Here is a 16,445-nt window from a genome sequence, read left to right as displayed (position 1 = left end):
CTTTTCTGTGCGATTGACAGCCTGTCTCCCAGTCAAGACTGGGGCAGGTCCTGGGCTTCCTATATACAAGTAATCAGCCCACACAGTTTTTCTGGCTATTTTGACTCTGTCTTGTGACTTTGTCCTCGCTAACTTTCGACTTGCTCTTACTATTGTATTACTGACCTCTGACTTCCCTTGTGACTACTCTTTTGGACTACGATTTTGTACTGCTTTGACTCTCTGGCTTTGACCCATAGCTCTCTCACTTTGCTTCTGTGTTGTTTTGTCCTGTCTTGTTCTGTGTAACACTTATTTCAGAGAAGGGATCATCGCCAAGCTGTTGTGGCAATTAGGTAGGGACAGGGGCTGGGTTGAGTTTAGGGCTCACTGTATGTCTTCCCCTTCTTCCATTGTTCCAGCAGCAGCACTAGTGAATTGCACTACTAGCAATTCCCTTACAATCCCTTTGATAATATAGGAAAAAAGAGAGATGGAGACCTGACCTGAAAACACCAAAAAGTAGTGCATGTCAAGTATATAACCTTTCTGTGATGTTCTCTCATTGATCCATTTGATTTCACCATTGCAAATACTTACACTCTCCTTGTCCCCCGTTGTTGTCCAACATTCACAGTGGAAGTACAAGTTGACCCTAAATATCCCTTGTCCTATCTTTGGAAATTCAGGACTTTTCCAGAAAGATAATATCTCAGGCCTGGAACACTTAAGATTCTATTTATAAGCCCCATGATCTATACAAGATAAGATCAATTTCAATAATTAATAAAGCCAATGAAGAGATAGGTGCAGTTTATTTTTTGATCACTTTAGAGATTAATATGAAAACATCTACTCAAAACTGTGCTAACATAGAGCAAACCCACCAGCTAACTTACTGATGGCCAGAGGACTAGAATTCCTTCTTATTAGAATTTTCCGTAGAATCTCAATATAATTTATACAAAAGTTGTCATGTAATATCTTATTTAAATATGAAATGAGGGACTGATAACAGGAATTTCTGATATAAATCAGTCATAAAAGGAAGCTTCTCATGACTCCTGCCAGAGATAATTGTTCTGTAAATACCCAAAAGGGTTTTTTTTGGGGGGGGGGGCAGGTGGGGGTTGTTTTTTTTTGTTGTTGTTGTTTTTTACCAAAGATGGGATTCTTAGTACACAATCCAGCCTCTGGGTAGAGCTTCACAACTCATTCAATTGCTTCATAATCTTATAGTTGGCTAAAGAAGTCATTTGTAAATAAGCTTTTTTAAAAATCTGAGAGTCCCATATTTATTAACTTGTCAACCTTGTACAACTGCATAGAATTTGTTAGATTTTTTAAGATAACGCTTTTTTCCACCCAGCAACCAACATAAACTCATTTAAAGAGGAACTTCCATATCCACGGGCACATGTAGTTTTATATACCACTAGAAAGCCGACAGTGCACTGAACTCAGCACACTATAGGTTTTCCAATTATGATCCCCTGGTGAAGAGCTATCGGTGCCGCAATAAAGTAAAGAGAATATCAAAAGCAGGAGGATGAATCAGAAGAGTGAACATGTTCAAGCCAAAAGTCAGTCTGAGAGGTAGTGTCATGGAGTCAAAAAAAAAAGTAGAAGACAAGCAGATTTCCAGTAACAAGCTAAAGGAGTCTCACTAAAGCACAACTAAGTAGTAGTCAACTGGGTGAGCAGGATATCCATCCTCAGCAAAACCAGGTGAATGAATCAGAAGAGTGCCCAAGCCAAAAGTCAGTCCAAGAGGTAACTTCAGAGCCCAAATCAAAAAACAGTAACAAGCCAAAGGTCTATATTATACCGTAGAAGTCCAGCATAAACAATCAGGGTATGGGAGCCTCAATAAAATACAACCAAATAGCAGGCATCAGACCACTGTGGAAAAGTGAGTATGATTTTTTTTTTAAATAAATATTTTTGCTGGACAACCCCATTAAGGCCCCATTCACACATTGGAAAAGGAAAAGGAAATTTCTCTTCCTTTTCTGCCTCGGCATCCCACTCCGGATCAGACACGGATGAATGGGCCTAATCTGGAGGGAGTTTCAAGCAGCGGACGCTGCGGCTGACTCAGCTGTGGAATCCACCTAAAGATAGGTTGTTGCTTTATTTTTCTGCTAGCTGAAGAAAAGCGCTGACTGTAAAACGCCACGCCATTTATGCCACGTGGAGCCCAGCCTTAAAGTGAACCTGTCACCATGGAAATCCAGTGTAATCTGCAGACAGCATGTTATTGAGTAGGAGGAGCTGAACTGATTGATATATAGGTTTGTGGAAAAATATTCAGTATAACTTATCATTTATACATTTATACCTTTGCTTTATACATCTTTCTATGCTTAGAAACAGTCATATAATCATAGGGCTCTTTTACCTTATTACCAGCTTTTACCTTACAAATTGTAAACTGGGCATCTCCACACCTGGCATGCCTTAGCTCACAGACCTCTTCCTGTCTGTAATATAGGGAGAAAGCTGTCAATCACCCCATTGTGGACAGGAAACATCTGAAAGTGGTCCAGTGGCCATTGTTCCTGCACCCAGCTCTTTTGTAAACCTTGTGTTCTTTGAAATGTAGCAACATAGTGTAAAATGTACTTAAACATAATAAAGGAGCCATTTGGTATTTTATGTTGCTCATGGTCTGAACAACATGAATCTTCTGACAGGTTCACTTTAAGAAAATATCCTCCTACATCCTAAAAAAAACAATGAACATGACAAATGCAACTGTCCCATTCCTATTTTTGATGTGTTTTTTTTTTTTTTTTTTTTACTTTGTTAAAATAAACAATACAAGGGCCACACGGTGGCTCAGTGGTTAGCACTGCAGCCTTGCAGCGCTGGAGTCCTGGTGTTCAAATCCCACCAAGGGCATAAAACCCATCTGCAAGGAGTTTGTATGTTCTCCCCGTGTTTGCATGGATTTCCATCCCATATTCCAAAGACATACTGATAGGGAAAAATGTACATTGTGAGCTCTATGTGGGGCTCACAATCTCCATTTAAAAAATAAATAAATAAACAATACTTGTAATCTTATTTTTATGTCCTTATTTCTTGACTATTCAAAGACCAGAGGGAAATTCATACAGATCATTAAACATAAACACAAAGTACTTTTAAATGAAACAAGGGAAAAACATAGATAGTTTGACTTAGTGGATCTAGTATACTTACTTACAAAAATGGACAGACAATACTGTAGGTAGGGATATAAACCCGAAAATGGATTAGAAAATAGTAAAATGCAATGGTATATTGCCATCTTCTGGTAGGTTGTAGAATACAACATCATAAACCCATGCGCTGTTTAAAGAATAACTAAACTTTCAGACAAGTTAAAAAGTCTCTTCCACCAGAAAACTGTTCCTCAATGACAAAAATAAATAGGTTTAGAAATAATTCTAAAAATATAGTGAAAGTGGCTAGATAACAGTGTCAGCCAGTGGCGTAAATAGCAAAGACTTGGGCCCCTATTCCCCCACAGCATAGGGTGGTATCCCAAAGGATGCAGGTATTATAGTAGCTGAGCTTTTGTATTGGTCACCGTGGTAGCTGTAGTGGTGGGCCTGACTGTGGGGACCTCTCATGGTGACTCTCATAAAGTGCAGCAATACCTCACAGTGATACAGTCTCATGTACGATACAGCAGGGTGCATGTGAGAAGGATTCCCTGTTATCTGAGTGGTAGAGGATGACGCTGCCACACAACTTCCCTCAGATTTTGTAGTCTACAGTAAGGAGACACAATCCAGGTTATAGCTACAGAAGAGGGATCTGCCCTGGTTGGCTCCCGGTAGGTGACTAATTTGGGGAGTATGAAGTTACTCACAGTTACTGGGCTGCGGTATCTGATAGCTGGACGCAGACCTAATACACGTGGCCTGGAAACCACGGAGCACTGGATTTCACCAGAGGCCTACTTTAGGTCCAGGAATGCAGAAAGGCTCTTTTATAGCTGCTCCTTTCTGTCAGGTTCTCTCCTTCTTGGAGGCAGTAGCAGTATGGCGGTATTATCCCCTCTGTATGGACTGGTGAATGGTCTTAGGAGACTCTGTATCTTACATGGGCTGTGAGAGTCACCATGCAGCTCCAAGGTTTGGCAGGAGTAATCTGAAAATCCTGCCTGGAGTTGGACTAGCAGCAGGAGCTGTTACCTCACATACTAGACTCTCCAGAACATGGCTGCTCTGGTTTCCTTTCCCTGCTAAGAGGAAGGCGGGGCTAAAGTCTCCACCCACAGCTTGCTAGAAGCTTCTCTGCAGAAGCTCGTGCTGTGTATGGAGTGATTGGGATCCTACATCACATGCACCTACATAGAGTGAAACATAGGTGGCAGCAGAGTAATACATGGCAATATACACAGTGTATGCACACAAGAAATACTGATCATACAATAGACACTCAGTATTAGTACATTGTGAGAAGCATTACATTAGATAGCATACAAAAACTACTCCTATAATGGCAGGAAGGAGCGTACTGGGATACTACAATAGCACCCCCCAGAGACTTGCAGGCTTGTATTGGCTAATGCAGGTCATTGTTTTGGGAATACTGTATCTCCGGAATGGTATGTTCAAGACAGTTGAGGCCTGGTCTAAATCCTTTCCAGACACCTAATGTACCTGTGTATCAAATTTGGAGAGTATCAAGGCGCAGCACGGTTGCTCAGTGGTTAGCCCTACAGCCTTGTAGCATTGGAGTCCTGGGTTCGAATCCTGCCAAGGACAACATATCTGCAAGGAGATTGTATGTTCTCCCTGTGTTTGCATGGATTTCCTCCCACACTCCAAAAACATATTGATAGGGAAAATGTACTTTGTGAGCGCTATATGGGACTCACAATCTACATTAAAAAAAATAACAAATTTGGTGAGAATCGGTCCAGTCGTTTGGTTGCGCATAAAGAACAGACAGATGGACAAGTAGCTCATTTTTGTATATATAAGAGATGTGCAGAAATTGTCCCATTTTGCATTTTACATTCATTTGGGAACAATGCTTCATATCATGTAGATACTGTAAGCAGTGTTTAATGCGGCCACAAAAGGTCACTCAAATAATTCTTAGTTCAGCTGCACATGGGCCCTCCAGGGTTTTCACCAGTCTAGAACTTGGTCAATATGTCTAAAGTTCAAAGATGCACTCATTGTAAACTGGAAAGTATCTGAACTGGTAAAGGCCTGTGGCAGTACTGTGTTCAATCTGCTGCTAACAGCTCCATAGGAATCTATAATCCCAACATGAAAATAACACCCCCAGCTGCTGCCCTGTAATGTGCCTTGCAATACATATATGATGATTTGCAGATATTTCCTGTGTTACTGTTGTGGGCTGGGCAGAAGACTGCTACATTGAGGGTATGATGCATACAACCAAACTAGAGGTGTCAATGGTCTGCCATTCTGTACATGGCAGTGTTCCCATAAAATTTATCCATTTTTGTTCAGTATATGTTTTGTGATCCATTGATTTTCTTTAGTCTTGGTTCTAATTGTTGATGGAGACGGCATGTATTTGGAAATATCCAAGTAGCAGAGTTAACCTGTCCTTTTGCTATTGGCTAAACTTCTGCGCCATGTCTTATCATAAAAGACAACAAAAAACAATGAAAAATAATTGAAAAATGTTTTTCCAATGAGTTTTCATAGTTTTTTTTTTGTTGTCTTTTGTGATAGCATGCTTCAGTAGTTTAGCCAATTGCAGAATTTCAGGTTTGGTCTACTACGTCTGTATATGTCATATTTGCTTTAAAACGAAAGAGCACACACCCCACACCTGGGCCATTTTAACCCATTTGTGATCTCAATGCAAAGGTTTAGGGCCCCTTCACACTACGGATATGCTGCCTGATTATGAACGTTAAAACACGTTCAGAATCAGTGCGTATAAAGCAGATCCCATTAATTTCAATGGGAGCCGGCATACGAGCGCTCCCCATTGTAATGAATGGGCTGCTTTTTACTCTACGAGCGCTCCCATTGAAGTGATTGGGAAGCACTCGTGTGTATGGCTCGGAATGAGCCGAGCGCCGGGCCCCTTCACACGGCGAGCCATACACGCGAGCGCTTCCCATTCACTTCAATGGGAGCGCTCGTAGAGTAAAAAGCACCCCATTCATTTCAATGGGGAGCGCTCGTACGCCAGCTCCCATTGAAATGAATGGGATCTGCTTTATACGCGCTGATTCTGAACGTGTTTTAACGTTCAGAATCAGGCAGCGTATCCGTAGTGTGAAAGGGCCCTGAGATCAGGCATACATACCAACTTTAAGGCTGGGTTCACACTGGGTTTTTTGGACCAGATTTTGAGGCGGAAGCCGCCTCAGAGTCTGGTCCAAAAAATGGCTAGCCGCGACTGGATGCTGGTGCAATGCACCAACATCCAGTCGCGACATTCCGCTCCGGATTAGGCTCAAATGAATGGGCCTAGTTGGGAGGGAGTGTTCGAGCTGCGGACTCTGCGGTGGATTCTGCTGTGGAATCTGCGGCAAGAAAGTGCAGGTCACTTCTTTTTTCTGCGAGCGACACAAAACTGCAAGTGGAAAAAAGAAGTGAACGGGTTCCATTGAAGTCAACGGGAGGCAGTTTTTTGAGCCAGATTCTGACATCAAGAAAGTATTTATTATTGTTGTGAAGCTTCATCAGTGTGACTGGAATAATGATTTATTTATTTATTATTTACTTTACTTACTTGTATAGCGCCATCATATACAGTGCTTTGTCAGACATTGTCAGTCACTGTCTCATATAGGACTCACAATCTACATTCCCTATCAGAATATCTTCAAACAGTGGGAGAACATACAAACTCCTTGCAGATTTTGTCCATGGTAGAATTTGAATTGGACTCCAGTGCTACAAGACTGCAGTGTTAACCACTGAGCTACGGTCTATGGAAGTGATTACAAAATTACAGTGAAAGGAGAAGGTTATTGGGGTAAACTATATGATTGGACATGGAGGTATACAGGTTTTATATGGTAACTTGCGGCACATTTATCCACGGCTGTTACAGTGGCATCCACACAGTATAATATGCTCCACAGTGGCTCCCGCACTGTATAATATGCCCCACAGGGACCTCACACAGTATAATATGCTCCACAGTGACTCCATGCAGTATAATATGCTCTACAGTGGCCCGTGTTGTATAATATGCTCCACAGTGGCCACCACAGTATAATATGTTCCACAAGGTCCTTCATTGTATGTTCCAGAATGGCCTCACGTAGAAAAACAGTCACCACAGTGGCCCCACAGTATAATATGCTCTACAGTGGCCCCCGCACTGTTTAATATGCCCCATAGGGACCTCACACAGTATGATATGCTCCACAGTGGCCCCATGCAGTATATGCTCCACAGTGATTCCACACAATATAATATGCTTCACAGTGACTCCCACACATTATCCTTGGAATTACATAAGGATGTGACCACTAATAAAATACTTTTTGGTATAATCTATAGAACCCCAACATAACTGAGTTAGAGGATTAGTTGTATAAGGAAACTGAGTGGGCGGCACAGGCAGTTATGGTAGTCTTGATGGGAGATTTTAACTACACAGTTGTTGACTGGGGTCATGGTACTGCATTGTCTGTAAAGGGGAGTAAATTCATCAACATGATGGTCAAGCTTGTAGAAGAACCAACTGGGATCCAGACATGGTATGCTCTGCTGGATATCATCATCTCCAGTAGTACAGGATGGAAGAGTAGTACTCTTGACGTAAGAGTTACTGTTAGTGAAAACCTTGGTAATAGTGACCATAATCTAATCAGATTCCACTTAAATTGTAAAGAGACAAAGCTTAGGAGAGCAAAATTCCTTAATTTTAAAAAGCCCTATTTTCTCAGGTTAAGGGCTGCACTACAGGATAAAGACTGGGAGCAGCTCAAATAGTGACACAGAACTTAATGGGGTATTCCCATAACTCTTGTTCACCAACCTGCAGGCTGTGTGCTCTCTTCATTTCCTGGTTTTCTCGGCACATTGGTGGGTGTTATTTCACTTGCTCTGCTATCTGCTATGTTTTCAGTCAGTAATGAGGGATTGGTTGTAAATGCATTACCACAGTATGAAGCTGATGTAGAGGCTGATGTAGCAGAGCTGGATTTGAGTCAGATTTGAGACTCCCTATCTCAGCCCTTATCAGCCAAATTCAATTAAACCAACTGATAAGTGGAAGAGCTGAAGATAAAGAGTTTAGAAATCCCCAAGTTCTCACTTCCCCGCTCCCCTATCTGAGGAGCTCCGTTACTTGTCAGACATACACAGCTCAGAGCTGCTGCCGAGCACTCAGCCCCTCCCTCCCCCCTGAGAGCAGGCAGCTACCTCACTGAGCAGATAAGCCTGTGGTCCGGGGCCCGTGGTCATAGAAACGCATGTAAACAATGAAGTGAATAAATTAAAATAGCGGCCAAACAAAGCAGTTTTGACAAAGCAATGCATTTAGAAAAAGTCTTAAATCTACATAAACTAGCAGTATAGATAGGATCCTTGTTATGGGCAACCCCTTTAAATGCTTGAAATTGAAATCTACTGTACATTGAGCAAATACATGGCAAAATGTAAACCCATAGAGAATAAGTATAAACGTCTTAAATTAAACCCCCCATAGCTTACAGCTCTGCTTAAAAGAGCAATAAACAGTAAAAATTGTGCATTTAAAAAATCTAAATCCGAAGGATCAGCTGTAGCCTTTGAGAATTACAAAGTGCTTAATAAAATCTGTAAGGGACATAAAATCAGCTAAAGTACAGAATGAAAGGCAGGTGGCTATGGAAAGCAAAACTAATACATTTAAATAAATAATTGCAAAAAAAAACAAGGACAGAACAAGTAGGTCCCCTAAATAATGGTAAAGGAGAGTTGGTCACCGGGGATCAAGAAAAAGCAAAACTACTAAATGGGTACTTTAGCTCTGTGTATGCAGAAGAACATTTTGCTACTAGAGATGAGCGAACAGTGTTCTATCGAACACATGTTCGATCGGATATCAGGGTGTTCGCCATGTTCGAATCGAATCGAACACCGCGTGGTAAAGTGCGCCAAAATTCGATTCCCCTCCCACCTTCCCTGGCGCCTTTTTTGCACCAATAACAGCGCAGGGGAGGTGGGACAGGAACTACGACACCGGGGGCATTGAAAAAAATTGGAAAAAGTCATTGGCTGCCGAAATCAGGTGACCTCCATTTTAGACGAATAGTGGATTTCAAATCCGGGTCATATGAGAATGTGAACTTTGTGACTAAGAGACAGGGATAGCTGTACAGGCAGGGATAGCTAGGGATAACCTTTATTTAGGGGGGAATGTTATTAAAAATAACTTTTTGGGGCTCTATCGGGTGTGTAATTGTGATTTTTGTGAGATAAACTTTTTCCCATAGGGATGCATTGGCCAGCGCTGATTGGCCGAATTCCGTACTCTGGCCAATCAGTGCTGGCCAATGCATTCTATTAGCTTGATGAAGCAGAGTGTGCACAAGGGTTCAAGCGCACCCTCGGCTCTGATGTAGCAGAGCCGAGGCTGCACAAGGGTTCAAGCGCACCCTCGGCTCTGATGTAGGAGAGCCGAGGGTGCACTTGAACCCTTGTGCACCCTCGGCTCTGCTACATCAGAGCCGAGGGTGCGCTTGAACCCTTGTGCACACTCTGCTTCATCAAGCTAATAGAATGCATTGGCCAGCGCTGATTGGCCAATGCATTCTATTAGCCTGATGAAGTAGAGCTGAATGTGTGTGCTAAGCACACACATTCAGCTCTACTTCATCGGGCTAATAGAATGCATTGGCCAGCGCTGATTGGCCAGAGTACGGAATTCGGCCAATCAGCGCTGGCTCTGCTGGAGGAGGCGGAGTCTAAGATCGCTCCACACCAGTCTCCATTCAGGTCCGACCTTAGACTCCGCCTCCTCCAGCAGAGCCAGCGCTGATTGGCCGAATTCCGTACTCTGGCCAATCAGCACTGGCTAATGCATTGTATTGGCGTGATGAAGCAGTGCTGAATGTGTGTGCTTAGCACACACATTCAGCTCTACTTCATCGGGCTAATAGAATGCATTGGCCAGCGCTGATTGGCCAGAGTACGGAATTCGGCCAATCAGCGCTGGCTCTGCTGGAGGAGGCGGAGTCTAAGATCGCTCCACACCAGTCTCCATTCAGGTCCGACCTTAGACTCCGCCTCCTCCAGCAGAGCCAGCGCTGATTGGCCGAATTCCGTACTCTGGCCAATCAGCACTGGCTAATGCATTGTATTGGCATGATGAAGCAGTGCTGAATGTGTGTGCTTAGCACACACATTCAGCTCTACTTCATCGGGCTAATAGAATGCATTGGCCAATCAGCGCTGGCCAATGCATTCTATTAGCGTGAACTGAGATTGCACAGGGGTTCTAGTGCACCCTCGGCTCTGCTACATCGGATTGCTACATCTGATGTAGCAGTGCCGAGTGTGCATCAGATGTGTAGTTGAGCAAAACTGACTCAGCACTGCTAAGTCTCTGCATTCGCATAGGAATGCATAGGCCAGCCTTCGGCCAATCAGCGCTGGCTCTGCGGGAGGAGGCGGAGTCTAAGGTCGGACCTGAATGGAGACTGGTGTGGAGCGATCTTAGACTCCGCCTCCTCCAGCAGAGCCAGCGCTGATTGGTCGAGTTCCGTACTCTGGCCAATCAGCACTGGCCAATGCATTTCTATGGGGAAAAGTTAGCTTGCGAAAATCGCAAACTGACAGGGATTTCCATGAAATAAAGTGACTTTTATGCCCCCAGACATGCTTCCCCTGCTGTCCCAGTGTCATTCCAGGGTGTTGGTATCATTTCCTGGGGTGTCATAGTGGACTTGGTGACCCTCCAGACACGAATTTGGGTTTCCCCCTTAACGAGTTTATGTTCCCCATAGACTATAATGGGGTTCGAAACCCATTCGAACACTCGAACAGTGAGCGGCTGTTCGAATCGAATTTCGAACCTCGAACATTTTAGTGTTCGCTCATCTCTATTTGCTACCTTACAACCAGAAACTTAAATGTATTTTATTGAGATTTTAAGTCCTAGACCAACACATAGTATCAGCTAATTGTGAAGTGGAAGGAAAATTATACATGGTTTTCAAAATTATAATCAAATAAAGATCTGAAAACTGGGACATGTGTATTCAGTCCCCCTATATCAATACTTTGTAGAGCCACCTTTCACTGCAATCCCAGCTGCAGGTCTTTTGGGGTATGTCTCTACCAGTTTTGCGCAACTAGAGACTGAGATTTTTGCCTATTCAAGGCAAAATAGCTCAAGCTCAGCATGATTTGATGGAGAACGTCTGTGAACAGCAATTTTCATGTCTTGCCACAGATGCTCAATGGGATTTAGGTCTGGACTTTGGGCCATTCTAACACATGAATGTTCTTTGATCTAAACCATTCCACTGTAGCTCTGGCTGTATGTTTAGGGTCATTGTCTTGCTGAAAGATGAATCTTCTTCCCAATCTCAAGTCTTTTGCAGCCTCCAACACGTTTTCTTCCAGGATTGCCCTGTATTTAACTCCATCCATCTTCCCATCAACTCTGACCAGCTTCCCTGTCCTTGCTGAAGAAAAGCCTCCACACACCATGATGCTGACACCACCATGTTTCACAGTGGGGATGGTGTGCTCAGGGCGATGAGCAGAGTTACTTTTCTGCCACACACAGTGCTTTACATTTAGGCCAAGAAGTTCAACTTTGGTCTCATCTGACCAAAACACCTTCTTCCTCAAGTTTACTGTATCCCCTATATGGCTTGTGGCAAACTGCAAACAGCACATCTTATGAATTTCGTTCAACAATGATTTTCTTCTTGTCACTCTTCTATAAAGGCCAGATTTGTGGAGGGCACGTCTTATAGTTGTCCTATGGAAAGATTCATCCAACTGAGCTGTGGATTTCTGCAGCTCCTCCAGAGTGACCATGGGCCTCTTGGCTGTTTCTCTGACCAGTGCTCTCCATTAGAGATGAGCGAGTACTATTTGAAACTGCCATTTCGAGTAGCACACTCCCATAGGACTGAATGGACGCAGCCGGCGCACAGGGGGTTAAGTGGCCGGACGCCGGCACAGGCTGCGAGCCGGCTGCGTCCATTCATTCCTATGGGAGCGTGCTACTCGAAATGGCAGTTTCAAATAGTACTCGCTCATCTCTACTCTCCATGCTTGATCTGTCAGTTTAGGTGGACAGCCATGTCTTGGTAGATTTGTAGTTGTGGAATACTTTTTCCATTTTTGGATGCTGGATTGAACAGTGTTCCTTGGGATGCTCAAAGCTTGGGATATGTTTTTATAGCTTAATCCAATTTAAACTTCTCCACAACTTTATCTCTTACCTCTGGTGAGTTCCTTGGTCTTCATGATGCTGTTTGTATACTAGTGTTCTCTAACAAACCAGAGCAGGTGTATTTATACTGAGACTAAATTACACACAGCTGGACTCTATCAATTAATTGACTTCTGAAGGGAATTGATTGCACTGTATTTTATTTAGGGGTATCAGAGTACAGGGGGCTGAATACTTTTGCAAGTCAGACTTTTGAGGGTCTAGATTGAAATGAGAAAAGTTCCATGGAAGCAGGCCACAAACGGCGTATGTGACACTTCCTTGCAATTTATTTTTGCCATTATTTCAACAGTAGGTATTCGATATAATATTACGGTATTCGTAATACTTGTACTCGTTCGAATACTATTGCTATTCGCAGTAAAGATTCGACTCAGAACCAGCGTTGATTGGTTGAATGCTATACAGTGTATAGCATTCGGCAAATTAACGCTGGTTCTGCAGAAGGCTCGTCTTTGCTAGTCAGGAGAACTTGCAGCTAGTGGTTATGCGGGAGCTGACTTTTTCTCATAGGAATGCATTGACCAGCGTTGATTGGCCAGTGTACAGCATTCGGCCAATCAACGCTGGTTCTGCTGGAGGCTCGTCTGTGAGGAGGCGGAGTCTAAGATTGGACTACAGCAGTCTCCATTGTGGTCCGATCTTAGACTCCGCCTCATCACAGACGAGCCTCCGGCAGAACCAGCGTTGATTGGCCAAATGCTGTACATTGACCAATCAACGCTGGTCAATGTATTCCTATGAGAAAAAGTCATCTCCCGCATAAGGGAGTAAGGGCCGATTCACATTAGCGCTTGCCTCCTGTCCGGAAGGAGTCGGCAGGAGGACCCCCCGTCCCGAACGGAATATCAGCGCAACTGCAAGTGCTGTGCAGTTAAAGCGCACAGACCCCATAGACTATAATGGGGTCCATGTGCTTTAACTGCACAGCGCTCCTCCTAAACACTCTCCTCCTGATACTTGTGGACTTGGTGACTCTCCTTTAGTCAAATAGTGTTTTCCCCTGAAACAAGCATTTTTTCCCATAGGCTATAATGGGATAAGATATTCAATCGAGTAGTCGAATATTGAGGCTCTACTCGAAACGAATATCAAATATCGAATATTTCACTACTCGCTCATCTCTAGTAGCCAACTTTAGAGACATGACACAAAGACCAGGTCCTCTTAGTCCTCATTTTGACATCCTAGACTGCTAAGTGGCAATAGGCCAGGATGTGTTCCTCAGACTTATCTTTGAATTACTGAATATTCACTTATTTTCAGATATGCAGAGCTCCTGTTCTCCTGGTTCCACTCCATGCTGTTACAATTGTTTCTGCCATCTTTTGGGGATCATTCAGCCTTAAAGGGGCTCTATCAGCAAAATCATGCTGCTAGAGCCCCACATATGCGTGAATAGCCTTTAAAAAGGCTATTCAGGCACTGTAAAAGTTATATTAAACTACCCCCCATTTTAAAATAATAACCTAAAAAAGAATGTGCTCTACTTACCGAACGTGCACGCTGGGCGGGCATTCAGGGTGTGTCTTCATCTTCATCCCCGCCTCTTCTTCCTCCGATGTCCTCGGGTCCCGTCTTCCTCCAGCGCTCACGAACAGACAGTAATAGCCGGGGCGCATGCACAGTAGCCGTAGTAGAAGCCGCATGCTACTGCGCATGCGCCCAGGCCGTTTTTTCATATCAGTGTCCGCGAGCAAGCGCTGGAAGAAGACGGGACCGGAGGACGTCGGAGGAAGAAGAGGCGGGGAAGAAGATGAAGACACACCCTGAATGCCCGCCCAGCGTGCACGATCCGTAAGTAGAGCACATTCTTTTTTAGGTTATTTTATTAAAACGGGGGGGGGGGGGGGGGTAGTTTAATATAACATTACCAATGCCTGAATAGTCTTTTAAAGGCTATTCACGCATATGTGGGCCTCTAGCAGCATGATTTTGCTGATAGAGCCCCTTTAATTAAGGAATGGAGACTGTTGGAGAGGCTTCTACAATCCGAGACACCTGCCAGGTTACTCTACCAAGTATACGCCTGTGACCCTGTACTCCATTGTCAAGACTGGCTTTTGTTAAGACTTGGGAGGCTGAACTGGGGACATTTTGTAACATATGATTTTTGACATTTATATTGACTCACAAGCTACCAGTAGCCTGTTACGCACAGAATAAAACCTATATATATATATATATATATATATATATATATATATATATATATATATATATTCTACATAGGATTTTGCCCTCAGCTCCTGAAGTCTGCTGGTGCTGTGGTGATGCACATGATACGAAATAGCATTTTCAGACACATTTTGATAACTCTTAGCCTGTCATTCCCCACCCCTGAAAGTCGCCTGCCTCCTTTAGGAATAGATATTAGAGATGAATCATTTGCAAAAGATGGAGGAACATATCACCACAGACAATGGCACTAATGACTTGGACACATTGGATTTTGTTTCGAGCGGGCCTCGCTGGCTTCATGAATGATATGACAGATACAGGAATGCTCCTGATGTAATAAGATGAAATAAACCATTTCACTACTCCCTATTTTCCTATCACTGCTTCCACTACCCCCCTCCCCATTTACCCCTTTATTTCTTTACTTTTGGACACTTTTTTCTGTTATTTTAATTATGAAAAAATGAACCTTACTTTGGAGCCAGTAACTCTCCACTGAGGTCAATTCTTATAGATCGATTTATGTCACAAATAACATTGTGATATATCCAGCAGCTAAGATTATAATGTAATTACCAGTGAATGTGCATATGTTCTGTATGGATGGGGGTAACGCTCGTACCGTGGGATTGCCCAGCCCTGCTAGCGGGAATAAGGTACCCCAGTCTGATAATGTAACAAAAAGATTAATAAATAATAACAATAATAAATCATTTATTCATATACGATTATTCATCTTCTTAAAGCCAACAAAGTGATACAGGCATAATAAACATCTGTAAATTAAAAAAAAAACCTCATCAATCTCATTTCCATTGCATAAAGACTTGTGTATAAAGTGAACTCCCAAATATCCTGTAAGGTTTCTTTGTCATTACATGATACGCATATGTGACAACTTGCTACTTCTTCAGTAGCAGAACTTCCATATTGTGCGTCTCTCTAGGAAAACAATGAAGCACAACTATAAAATGGCAAGTGCCAAGGAACAACTGGAAATCCGTTTTTCCCTATATTGTACCCTAGTTTACACAGATGTGGCTGGATTTCACTGATACAGCAGGGTATACAGAGAGCGCTCCAAAGATTGCTTACCATCAAAACATATTCTAGAATGAAAGAGGATCGATCGGCAAGTAAATATACTAAATGCTGTACATACGGTAATTTCATCCTGGCTGGGCTCCATTTGAATATATATAAAGATATGGCCCCTGGAAGGTTCTATGTATATTAGTTCTTATTCACCATGTGGACCATAGCCACGTATTTTCTATGTGAAAAACGAAAGGTTCCCGCCCAATAAGAATAAGAACTAGTGTCCATTTAATCTAAGGGGCCATATATTTCTAACAATTTAATGGATTTTAAAGGTTAAAACACGGAGCACTTACATGAGGTATGGCATTTTGTATTTTGTACTTGGTGATAACTAGGGCAAGGCTGTACCACCACTAAAATCACTTCTAAACCCCTTATATGCTATTGTGAGGGCCTCTTAGTGGCATAGTACGCATAACTTTTCTGTGTCAGTGCAATTTTGCTGCTAAGAAAAACAACTTTTTGTCATATGCAAATTAGTTGTTTGGACAACCAAGGTGTTGCCGATCCTGCCACAACGCAGATTTTCATCTGTGTTCACAACATATTGGGGGGAGCACTGTCAATCTTTATGCTGCGAGGTAATTCTAAGTGTAATTTGGTTCTTTGGCAGATCCAGCATTGCCTGGTGTTCACCAAAAAACTTGTTTTCATACAAACTGATAGTTTATCCGTTCAGCAGCAAGATGGCACTTTGTCACAATAAAAGTATTTATTATAACAGCCCCTATAGCAGCTTATTAGTAGTTGAGGAGCAATTGTGGTTGTGGTAGTCTCCC

The sequence above is a fragment of the Leptodactylus fuscus genome, chromosome 3 (genome assembly GCF_031893055.1).
Source record: "Leptodactylus fuscus isolate aLepFus1 chromosome 3, aLepFus1.hap2, whole genome shotgun sequence".
In the NCBI taxonomy this organism is placed as follows: Eukaryota; Metazoa; Chordata; class Amphibia; order Anura; family Leptodactylidae; genus Leptodactylus; species Leptodactylus fuscus.
This window is presented reverse-complemented; position numbering follows the sequence as displayed.